This window comes from Arabidopsis thaliana, chromosome 2 (genome assembly GCF_000001735.4).
Source record: "Arabidopsis thaliana chromosome 2, partial sequence".
NCBI classification, from domain to species: domain Eukaryota; kingdom Viridiplantae; phylum Streptophyta; class Magnoliopsida; order Brassicales; family Brassicaceae; genus Arabidopsis; species Arabidopsis thaliana.
The window spans coordinates 54,469-67,206 of record NC_003071.7 but is presented as its reverse complement, the minus strand read 5'-3'; the positions used below and the strand labels follow the sequence as shown (position 1 = coordinate 67,206).

Genomic DNA, 12,738 nt, shown 5'->3' with positions numbered 1-12,738 from the left:
TTTTTTTAAAAATGGGTCGGGTTGTTTCAATTTGGTATCAGAGCGATTACGGTTCTAGGATGTGTAGAAAAATTAATTGATGAATTATTTTCCTGATGATTGATGTGGGATGTGTAACGACCGCGTCCCGCGTTCATAAAAAAGGTCGGTTTGTTTTAGGAGAAAACTAGATCATGGTCGAGGAACAGACCAAAATACTTAGTAGGAAGAACGAGAAAGTTCAAGCCGAACCAGCTAGGTGAGCTGGACAAGCTGGATGAACTAGCTAGCTAAGCTAGGTGAGCTAAACCAGCTGTAAGACTAGCTAGCTCAGCTAGGTGAGCTGACCGACAGCTCGACTGAGCTCGGTGAGCTAATCAAGTACTGACCCAGTTGGGTGGTCCGGTCAGCTGACACTCGAGCTGGTGGACTGTGGTAGCTCACGGGTGAAGAGGTGTCTCGGCCAAAGGTGTAAGGTCGAGCGGGTACCAACGAACGGTTGCATCGCCCAAAGGATGCAAGGAACAGATGTGACCTTTCGAAAGGATGCAAAGAACGGATGTGACCTTTCGGAAGGGTGCAAGGACCAGATGTGATGCTTCGGGAAGCATCCATTCGCCTCCTATATAAGGGAGGACGCCCAAGGCATCTCACATCATCTCACAACATCCAAAACACCATAAAACATTCTTAAAGGAGTTCCAACACATCCTAGAGTTGTTGGTCGGAAAGGGGGTGCTGCTCGGCGAGTATAACTCGACCGAACTGATGCGCATGCTACCTCCCAATCCAACGGTTCGATGGAGTGTAGAGGATGGAGAGGGTAAACCGTTCGTCTTAGAGACGAATCGGATCTGGTAGACCGATCGTTGGATCAGATTGGCCAGACCGATCGTCAGACGGATCGGATCGGCCAGACGGATCGGACAGACCGATCGTCGGACGGGTCGGATGGGACAGGCCGATCGTCTGACGGATCGGGTCGGACAGACTGATCGTCGGATGGGATGGATCGAGAAAAGTGTTCGAGGAAGCACAAGGATAAGTGCATCCGAACACACCCAAGGGGCGCCCATGGATGCAATCTTACTGATAAAGGGAGAAAGCACCAAGAATGGGTAAGGAACATGATTCACCATATAGGATCAACATCGCGGCCGCCTTCATGTATCTATCTCCTCAGCCATGGTGAAACCGATCAGAGATCGGTAAGACCAAAGGGTGACTCGACGGATAACCAACGGGAAAGTCCACGGTGGGAACCGATGGACAAAACGGATGTTGGACCCGCGAGCAAACCTAAGGCCGACGGAAGAAAGATTTCATGGGCTAGCCTACGATGATCCAGTGGATGAATCCACGGACCCTTGGGTGTGATAAGGATATCGTTCGGACCGCATGGATGGATCATTAAACCGAAAGCTTTATCGACCACCATGGACCGGACGGGTAAACGGTTAGTAACCATGGGCGGTCGTAGTGTTAAACGACCGAAACGGAAACATGGATGGTTCGATAAGCCGAGGGCTCAATCGTCCACCATGTAGCCGGAGGGGCGTACGTTTGGAGAACGAATGGACCAATAAGCCAAGAGCTTGATTCGGCCATCGTGAACCAAGGAAATCGTACGATCCCCAATCTCTATCGTTGTACTTAGACCAGTGGGGTTGGTTGGTTGTATGGCTAAGTACGATAGGGATTGGTTCATCAATTCACGATCGATGACGAGTCGTTGAACGAATGGAGTAAGGCGACAAACGGGCTAAGGAATCAAATCCGCATATTGACCAAGGTATGTAACGATCTAGCTTATTAGTTAAGATAGACGTTTGGTAATTGACCGTGAAAGTAGGATAAAGGAATATGCGATTGTTTGGCTTAGAATGGTTAGCGAACATATGCATGTCTTGACCGAGTAAAAGATCGATCTAAGTCTAAGGAACAAAGACGATGAAACCGGTACAAGAGTTGGTTAGAATTAAACCAAGGTTAGAAAGACTTCCGCTGTGTAATAAGAGAGCGATTATAGAATTTAGCCTCGTAAAGGCAATTCTATGTTGAATCGCGAAAAATTAAGAGGTTCGGCCGGGAAGAGGCGCGAACTTGAGTACAACGTCGCCGGACGCCGAGACGTCCGGGACGGGGTCTCACAGGATGAGCTAGGGTGTTAGCATATTGAGGATTGATTATGGAGTGTTTAGTCAATTGTGTGTTGTTGGAGTCCTAGCATCATCTTCTCCGAGGAGTTCGTGATATATTCGTTTGTTTTAGTTTCTTAGCTATTTGTTCTTGAGTAGCGCAGATGGTTAGAGGAGCTGGAATTCGTGGTCGTGGTCGCGGTAGGGGATGAGTCCTCGAGGGTACCGGCGAGAGTGATGGCCACAGTGCCACAGTTGAGCAGAGTGTGGGTTCGCAGCCTGAGTTTGTTGAGCCCGGGGTTAGGAACGGTCTTGGTGCCGATATAGCTGGTGCAGCCGGAGTGGGGGCTGGTGGAGCTAGTGTCGGTACCGGTGTGCATGCCGTTGGTGCTGAGGGGCCAGGAGTGATGGGTGCCGCAGCCGGAGCCCAGGTTCCAGAGGTTGGTTTGGCGGGCCTGTTGAGGCAGTTGTTGGAGCGGTTACCAGGTGTGGTACCAGTGGAGGCTCCAGTTGCGCCACGAGTGGCGGAGGTGCAGCAGCGGGCTGCGGTTGCTGAGGAGGTTCCATCTTATTTGAGGATGATGGAGCAGTTGCAGAGGATTGGCACCGGTTATTTTTCTGGTGGTACTAGTCCTGAGGAGGCCGACAGTTGGAGGTCGCGGGTTGAGCGGAACTTTGGTTCGAGCAGATGCCCGGCGGAGTATCGGGTAGATCTGGCAGTGCATTTTCTAGAGGGGGATGCACATTTGTGGTGGCGGAGTGTGACTGCCAGGAGGAGGCAGGCGGATATGTCTTGGGCAGATTTCGTGGCTGAGTTTAATGCCAAGTACTTTCTGAAGGAGGCGCTCGACCGTATGGAGGCGCGTTTTCTTGAGCTGACACAGGGTGAGCGGTCGGCTCGGGAGTATGACCGGGAGTTTAACCGACTCTTGGCGTATGCGGGTCGGGGCATGGAGGATGACCAGGCCCAGATGAGGAGGTTCTTGAGGGGACTTCGACCGGATTTGAGAGTGCGGTGTAGAGTGTCGCAGTACGCCACGAAGGCGGCACTGGTGGAGACGGCTGCTGAGGTAGAGGAGGGCCTTGTAACTCCCGCGATCCTCAATAGGATCGTTGGCTAGGACTTGGTCCGAGAGAGGAAGGTGGAGTCTCGGACAAGTGAGAAGGAGCTGGCCATAAGCTCGGACAAAGGGGAAATCATGCAGGCTAAGCTAGGATTGTAAAGAAATCACTTGGGTCAGCTCGCCCAAAGCTCAAGCTCAGCTGGAAGGAGTGACGGTTACTCAGGTCGAGTGACAGTCCAGCTCGGGCAGCTGGACGAGTGACGGACGAGCTCGAGGCAGCTGGACGAGTGACGGTTGAACTCGAGGTAGCTGGACGAGTGACGGACGAGCTTGAGGTAGCTGGACGAGTGACGGACGAAGTGGGCGGTTATGGGCGAAGAGATACAACTCTTCGGAAAGGTGCAACTCTTCGGAAGGGCGCAACTCTTCGAAAAGGTGCAACTCTTCGGAAAGGTGCAAGGAACGGATGTGTTGATTCGGGAAGCATCCATTCGCCCCCTATATAAGGAAGGGCGCCCAGGACCATTCCACTCACCACAACACACCGAAAACACAAGAAAACTCACCATTAAAACTCTCTCCCTCTTGGGAGAATAAATAGTCTTAGGATTCGGTAGCCGGGCTATGGCCGGCAATAAAGAAGGAGGGTCGGATCGACCTAACCTCGAGAAGGAAGGTAAGGGATCCTAGACTTTGAGTCTAAGGGTTCTAGGATGTGAGTTAGTAGTCGGATCCTTGAAAGGACCGACTAGAGGGCTGAGTAGTATCCGGGTCATGTGCATCCTACACAAGACTCGGTCCGGGTAGGGATCGGCTGAGGCGGGGACGCGGCTCGGCGGACGACCGGCGGGTCTTAACTGACCTGCCGAGAATCGGCCGGACTGATGCGCGATCTTCCCCTCTCTGAATTCTCTCCACGGATCCGAGTAGTGTATGGCATATAGAGCATTGCATGGACTTGCATATGATTAAGTAAATAAGATTACTTATGGCTCTATGACTTTCAGGAACGAATGGTGATCGTGGGAAGGACTTGGCTTAGGCGCGAGAGACTCAAGGCCGGGATGATGGGTGGTGATAGTTCGGATAGTCTAGGGATCGATTATATGACTTGTAATAGCTTATATGCAAACTCATAGGTTGTATCGAATCCTTTGCTTAATTAATAAAGTATCCGATTGTTTGTTTACTCTATTCGTCTCATATATTGAATCTCGGAATCATATGAAACGGATTAGACTAGGAAAGAACCTCATAAACGGTTAGGGCCGAGTCACTTAGTGGCTTGGGTCGAGAGAACTCGCCCGGACTTTAGGCAGTCCGGATCGGGGCCTTTCAAGTTGGTATCAGAGCATGCTTGGTTCTAGGACTAGGTGTTGGGTTAAGGGGTATCACCACTCGTCGGCTTGAGAATCTCGCGGTAGTTGTTCTTTACTCCTTTGCGATTTTACTAGGAGTTATGTGGATTAACTTTAGAGGTTTCGCAGATGGGTAAGAGCAGCAAAACGGGAAAGAGTAAGAAGGACAAGGGCATTGTCGAGGAGACTTTGGTTGAGGAGGAAACGATGATCAACGAGAAAACCAGAGTCGGGACAATGTTCGATGGGACAGACTCGGCCGGACCTGAGGCCGGGAAGAAGTCCATAAATGAGGAAGCACCGGAGAGTAGTGGTGCAAGGGACAGCACGGATAACCGGAACAATACTCCAACGGCCCAAGAACAGTGGGATTTGATGAAGGGAATGATGGCGCAACTAGCCACATTGACCAAGGCCGTTGTAGCAGATCCGGTGGTCCTAAAAGGGGATAACCAAAAGGACGATGACTCGGAAGTTGTGGAAGTGAATCCACAACCGAATTATGGGCGGAAAAGGGGAGACTATCTGAGTCTTCTCGAACATGTCTCAAGGCTGGGCACGAGACACTTCATGGGCAGTACGGACCCGATTGTGGCCGATGAGTGGAGGAGTAGACTCAAGAGGAACTTCAAGTCTACCCGCTGCCCTGAGGATTACCAAAGGGACATTGCGGTCCATTTCGTTGAAGGAGACGCCCATAATTGGTGGTTAACCGTCGAGAAACGCAGAGGGGACGAGGTCCGGTCCTTTGCGGATTTCGAAGACGAGTTTAACAAGAAGTACTTTCCACCGGAGGCTTGGGATAGGCTTGAATGTGCGTACCTCGACCTAGTTCAAGGGAACCGCACGGTGCGTGAATATGATGAGGAATTTAACCGCCTAAGGCGTTATGTGGGACGTGAACTTGAGGAGGAACAAGCTCAAGTGCGCCGATTTATCCGTGGACTAAGGATAGAGATCCGCAACCATTGTTTGGTCCGGACATTCAACTCGGTTTCCGAATTGGTTGAAAGGGCAGCAATGATTGAGGAAGGGATCGAGGAGGAGAGGTACTTGAACCGGGAGAAAGCACCGATCCGGAACAATCAATCCACCAAACCCGCGGATAAGAAAAGGAAATTTGACAAGGTGGATAACACCAAGTCCGATGCTAAGACCGGGGAATGCGTGACCTGTGGTAAGAGCCACAGCGGAACTTGCTGGAAGGCCATAGGTGCATGTGGCCGGTGTGGAAGCAAGGACCATGCGATCCAAAGTTGCCCGAGAATGGAACCAGGGCAGTCCAAGGTTCTCGGTGAAGAGACAAGGACTTGTTTCTATTGCGGAAAGACTGGACATCTAAAGCGAGAGTGCCCTAAGTTGACTGCGGAGAAGCAGGCCGGACAAAGGGACAATCGCGGGGGAAATGGACTGCCGCCTCCCCCAAAGCGGCAAGCCGTGGCACCGCGAGTTTATGAGTTGTCGGAGGAAGCTAACGATGCCGGAAACTTCAGGGCGATCACTGGTACGTTCTCACAACTCCCTATTCATTATTTCAATAACTGCATTTGCATTGCATCATGCATATGGGAAAGGGGAGGTACTCAACATTCTAAGGGAATGTGTAGGGACCTTGAGAGTAGGTGACGTAGTAACGCACACTCTATTTGATTCTGGGGCTACACATTGTTTTGTTAGTCCAGAATTGGTTGAAATAGGTGGGTTCAGGAAAGAACCAAACACCGATTATGGAATGGTACGAGCGGCCGGCGGACAGGCAATGTATCCGACCGGACTTGTTCGGGGCATCTCGGTTGTAGTGAACAGTGTCAATATGCCCGCGGACCTAATCATTGTTCCACTAAAGAAACATGATGTTATCTTAGGGATAGACTGGTTGGGGAAGTACAAGGCTCACATAGATTGTCACCGAGGACGGATACAATTCGAGAGGGACGAGGGTATGTTAAAATTCCAAGGAATAAGAACAACCTCGGGAAGCTTGGTAATCTCGGCAATCCAGGCTGAAAGGATGCTCGGGAAAGAATGTGAGGCATATTTAGCCACGATCACAACCAAGGAAGTGGGGGCGAGTGCGGAGTTGAAAGACATTCCGATCGTCAACGAGTTCTCGGACGTGTTTGCGGCCGTTAGTGGTGTACCACCGGACCGGTCAGACCCGTTCACGATAGAACTCGAGCCCGGGACAACCCCCATATCTAAAGCTCCGTACCGGATGGCACCGGCGGAAATGGCGGAGCTAAAGAAACAGTTGGAGGAGTTGTTGGATAAAGGATTCATCAGGCCGAGTAGCTCACCATGGGGTGCGCCGGTTCTGTTTGTGAAAAAGAAAGATGGTAGCTTTAGGCTATGCATCGATTATCGGGGATTGAATAAAGTTACGGTGAAAAACAAATATCCTTTACCCCGGATAGATGAGTTGATGGATCAACTTGGAGGTGCACAGTGGTTTTCAAAAATCGACTTGGCCTCAGGATATCACCAAATTCCCATAGAGCCAACGGACGTGAGGAAAACGGCTTTTCGGACAAGGTACGGCCACTTTGAGTTTGTGGTCTGCCATTGGGATTGACCAATGCACCAGCAGCCTTCATGAAAATGATGAATGGGGTGTTCCGGGATTTCTTAGACGAGTTTGTTATCATCTTCATTGACGATATACTTGTTTACTCGAAATCTTGGGAAGCTCACCAAGAACATCTAAGGGCGGTGCTGGAACGGCTAAGGGAACATGAGCTATTTGCAAAGTTAAGTAAATGCTCATTTTGGCAAAGAAGCGTTGGTTTTCTTGGTCATGTTATCTCGGACCAAGGAGTGTCGGTTGATCCGGAGAAAATACGGTCGATAAAGGAGTGGCCACGACCAAGGATTGCCACCGAGATTAGGAGTTTTCTCGGACTAGCGGGGTATTACCGAAGGTTCGTAAGGAGTTTTGCGAGCATGGCCCAACCCTTGTCTCGACTGACCGGAAAAGACACCGCATTCAACTGGTCGGATGAATGCGAGAAAAGCTTCCTGGAGTTAAAGGCCATGTTGACTAATGCACCAGTATTGGTCTTACCGGAGGAAGGTGAGCCATATACGGTTTATACGGACGCATCAATAGTGGGACTAGGATGCGTACTGATGCAAAAGGGGAGTGTTATCGCATACGCATCAAGGCAATTGCGGAAACATGAGAAGAACTACCCTACACATGATTTGGAAATGGCCGCGGTAGTATTTGCCTTGAAGATTTGGCGATCATACTTGTATGGTGCTAAAGTTCAAATCTATACTGACCACAAAAGCCTAAAGTACATATTCACCCAGCCGGAGTTGAATCTAAGGCAAAGAAGGTGGATGGAACTTGTGGCGGATTACGACTTGGATATAGCGTACCATCCGGGCAAGGCCAACCAAGTCGCCGACGCCCTGAGTAGGAGGCGTTCGGAAGTTGAGGCGGAACGGAGCCAAGTGGACTTGGTTAACATGATGGGGACATTGCATGTGAATGCCTTGTCTAAAGAAGTTGAACCCTTAGGGTTGGGAGCCGCCGATCAGGCCGACCTGCTTAGTAGGATCCGGCTGGCTCAGGAACGGGACGAGGAGATAAAAGGATGGGCACTAAACAATAAGACCGAGTACCAAACCTCGAACAATGGTACAATCGTGGTGAACGGTCGAGTATGTGTGCCGAACGATAGGGCATTAAAGGAGGAGATCCTAAGAGAGGCCCATCAATCGAAGTTCTCAATCCATCCTGGGTCGAACAAGATGTACCGCGACCTTAAAAGGTACTACCATTGGGTAGGAATGAAGAAAGACGTGGCCAGATGGGTGGCCAAGTGCCCGACTTGTCAACTGGTCAAAGCGGAGCATCAAGTACCAAGTGGGTTGTTACAAAACCTACCTATACCGGAATGGAAGTGGGACCACATAACGATGGATTTCGTCACCGGACTGCCAACGGGGATCAAGTCCAAACACAATGCGGTATGGTGTTGGTGCCGGAATTAGCACCTCCGACAATACCGGCTTAAACCAGAGGAACTACGAATTAGACTGAGATTTCAATCAAACCGGGGTATCCCGGTTTAGCCTGTTAATGGGCCAAAATAAGGAGGTCATTTGCCAACTTTAGCCCGAAGTAGGGAGACCGTCTAGCCGACTTCCTAATTCGAAGAAAAAGAAGTTTTCTCCTTTGAAAATAGGAAGTCTTTGGAGATAAAGGAAATTAGAAGATTCAATCCTCGAAGAAATAAAAGTTTAACAACTCTTTTAACCGTCTTAATAGTGTATAAATAGAGGGGTTTGTCCTCTATTCTAAGGATCCGAAATTTAATACTAAAAACCCTAGTTTTCTTCATTGTTCTTGGGCAAAACCCTAACTTTGTCTCTAAGCAACCTTGTTCTTCTTTTCATTGAATCTTTGGTCACTAAATAGCGAGAGAGTTAAGTAAATTTGTTTACCCCCTTTAAACAAATTTATTGTGTGATTTTCAGAATCAACAATTGGCGCGCCAGGTAGGGGGACACAAACAACTCTCTTCGCATATTACTCATCCAAGTTTTCGGTGAACGCTCATCAAGCCAAGATAATCCAATCCGTTTATTTGCTCGGCGATTTCCCGTCAGGTTCCAATGAACCGGGTGACGTGTAACGTGTTCCCGGATTGCCCCGGAGATCAGCTTTCCAGGGAGTCTAACCATGGTTCAATCGGATATCTATTCTGAGAGTTATCACCGTATTTGTAAAGCCGATGCTGTCTGTTTCAACACAGATCCGTCTGAATAGACCAGTCAACCTCAGGACCGATTTCCCGATATGTCGCAACGACTCTTGCATCGAATAATATGTTCACGGATTGCCCCGGTTGTTAGCTTTCCAGGGAATCTAACTAGCCTTCGATCCGATATCTCATCCGAGAATTATCTCCATGTTTCTGCAGAGGATGCAATCTCGTTTGACATAGAATCCTTTCTTAAGAAGACTAGTCATCTTAGGGATCAATTCCCCCACAAGTCTCAACGATTCTCGAAACTAGTAGCACATCTATGGATTTTCCAGCGAGTCAGGTGTCCCTAGAAGCTGACCTCACTTCCATCGGAGCTGTCTATCGAATGTTATCCCTGCTTCTATCCAGAAGATGCGATCTTTAGAACTACGAATCCGTCTGAATAATCCAGCTCACCACGGGGCCGATTTCCCGACAAATCACAGGGAATCTCGTAAGGGTTAATACATCTACGGATCGCCCAGAGAGTCGTCTTTTCGGAGAAGTTGACCTCGCCTTAATCGAAGATATATGCTGAGAGATATAAACGTTTACCTTAAGCAAGTGCAACCAGTCATGAGACCCAACTCTATAAAACCAGTCAGCTTCGGGATCGTTTTCCTTGAAAATCCTGATGAACTAGGCAGTGATATACCTATCTGCCAAGTCTGAAACAAGATCTGATGTGCAACTAGAGCTTTTGCGAGACATTTTCCCGACGCATCAGAAAGACCTAAGGTCTAACTAAGTACTCTTAGCAAATATCTCACTACAAGGAATCATTTTCCGTAAGCGGATTACCAATTAGTGTTAATCTACATCTGCAAATCACCTTCAAAGTTGGCCCAGAATCATCCAAACTGCAGAAATCAGGAAAAAACGACTTTGTCGTAGTGACTTCAGAGGATCATGGAAGATACATACGACGTCCGATCTAGCTATAAATTTACAGAGTGATTCTTGACGCTACTAGATAATGATTCAACGGTGGGATCGAGAAATCAACGGTTCAGAATAAAGTTATTAATGCATCTCCGAATCAGCCAAAGGAAGAAAAATTCACTGTCACAGCAACTTCATAAGACGGTAGAAGCCTCAGGCAATATCCGATCTGACTAAAATTCGGACAAAATCTTCGTGGGACTATCAGCTAAAGATTCAACGGTGGGATCAATAATTTAACGGTTCAAACGGAAGTTATCAGTTCTTCTGTAAATCAGCAAAAGAAAGTACAGAATGGATCATCACTAGCAATCGCTCAAGGCTTCCACTCATTCATCAATGATGCGATCTCCAATTCTGTCTCCGTCTCGACGACCTCCCACATAAAAGATAAGTTCAATTACTTTCTTACATATTAGTTAAGCTTGATTGACATTTTCGCTTATATCACTAGCTTTCATCATTGCTTCTCTCTTTCTGCGCAAAGATGAGATCTTCTCTAACGAACAACATCTCAAATGTAGATTTTCATCCATCGACGTTTACAATTTCGGATACTCAGATCGTCCATGTCGTTGATGTCATCATCTCCATCTCCAAACCGCTGAGATAAGTGTTATCGATTATAATCTAACAAACATCACTCAATCATATACATGCATTATCTGTTATATTTTCTTTTGCATAGATTTTCGAAACACTCGTCTATGCCAAAAAAAAAAAAAAAAAAAAAAAAAAAAAAAGCACGAGCTCGGTAATCCGACCTCTCCATTAGAACTCGAACTACGAATGGCTTGATCCCTAACTGGGTACGTAGGCAATCCTTCGTAAGGATGCAGCTATACCACTTAATAAAATTAAAGTTTGCATTCTCAATACGGAATTCGCTTTAAGATCTGTAATAAATCAACTCTCGGCACCCTGGCCAGGTGTTCGATGCGCGTCTCACATGGATGCAGTGGTGAAATAATCCACGCCCTATTAGAAACTTAATTTTTCTAATAGGGATAGCCGAGACCAGTTTTCTCGCACTTAAGCTCTGGTTCGGACAGAAATATAAGCCGAACCCTGTATTTCGCGATCTGCCGAACAGATGCTCTACGGGGAGTAAGCCGAGCCCAGCATCTCGCTCCCCAACTAATATGCTGAGTCCGCCTCACTTATTTTTTATACAGAGCCCAGAACTCCCTCTTTAAATTATACATAGGCCTACTGGGCATAAGCCGAGAGACGTCTCGCGCCCAGTACACGCCGAATACTTTTATTTATAAAGCCGAGCTCAGTCTCGCACTTAACATCTAACCCGAACTTAGACAGAAAAAATCGGCTGTGACGTCAGGTGAAAATCAGTCCGCCCGAAAGCCGAGCTCAAAGCTTGCAGATGGCTTATAATTTAGTCGATCTAAAACCTAATTTCAAGATTGGGAATCCGATATGGTTAATACGTAATCAACCGACGGAGGTTCACAAAAAAAAACAAACATGAACTTGTTCTTAAGGACAAAAACATTTTATTCAAATATAAAAGTCTGAAAGATAAGAGTGGTCGACATAAAACAACCGACCTAAAGCCTTCCTAGCTCCCAGTTCGTCTGTAGCTCTCCTAGCTCGCAGTTCGTCTAGCTAACAGCTCGTCTGCACTTCGCCTAGCTAACAGCTCGTCTGCAGCCTTTCTAGCTCCCAGTTCGTCTGTAGGTTTCCTTGCTAGCAGCCCGTCTGCACTTCGCCTAGCTAACAGCTCGTCTGCAGCTTTCCTAGCTCCCTGTTCGTCTGTAGCTTTCCTAGCTCGCAGTTCGTCTAGCTAGCACCTAGTCTGCACTTTTCCTAGCTCACAGTTCGTCTGCAGTTTCTCTGGCTCGTAGTTCGCCCAGCTAACAGCTCGGCGGCAGCCTTCCTAGCTTGCTATTGCCCGCCTAACAGCTTGGAGTTCTTCAACAAGTCGCCTAGCAGCTTTCCTAGCTCAACTTGTCAACAGCTAACATTTTGAGTTCGAGATAGCAACACCCGTCAAGAACAGAATCTCGTAGCACCAAAAAAAAAAAATAATAAGCTTTTTCTACAAGACAAGTCAACAATGTGGAGAGCTCCAAAGAAGTTTACAAAGACTCTAAAATTCCAGATCTCAACTTGAGCAGCATCGCATGTCTCCCTCCTTCGTTAAAAGTTCTGAAGCAGCACAAAGTAACCTTTGCTTTCGTCGTCATGAATTCTGATCGCCAATGGAGCAACAAAACAACTCGGAAAATTACGATATTTTCTGGAATAATCAGCAACAGTCACACGAAGCCACAGAAAAAAGCGGATCACGATTTGAGGTTATGGTTTGAGAGTTATGATCGTTTTTCCAAGACAATTCAGACTGACACCACTTGCAAACGACCAACTTCGTGAGCAATTTTCCGACATTGTACGACCCGCGAACCAAGAGACAGGAAACATATCCACAGATTGCCCAGACAGACAGCTCTCCATATAGTCCAATATTGTTCCAATCGAAGCT

At 47.9% G+C, this 12,738-nt stretch overlaps 2 pseudogenes across 2 annotated transcripts; both read left to right on the top strand.

The window, feature by feature from the left end:
• Positions 1–67: 67 nt before the first annotated feature.
• Positions 68–1,771, top strand: AT2G01040 (annotated as a pseudogene; the record flags this gene model as incomplete). The annotated part of the gene is made up of 1 exon: positions 68–1,771.
• Positions 1,772–2,334: 563 nt separating this feature from the next.
• Positions 2,335–8,502, top strand: AT2G01037 (annotated as a pseudogene; the record flags this gene model as incomplete). Its single annotated transcript has 1 exon — positions 2,335–8,502.
• Positions 8,503–12,738: the final 4,236 nt, after the last annotated feature.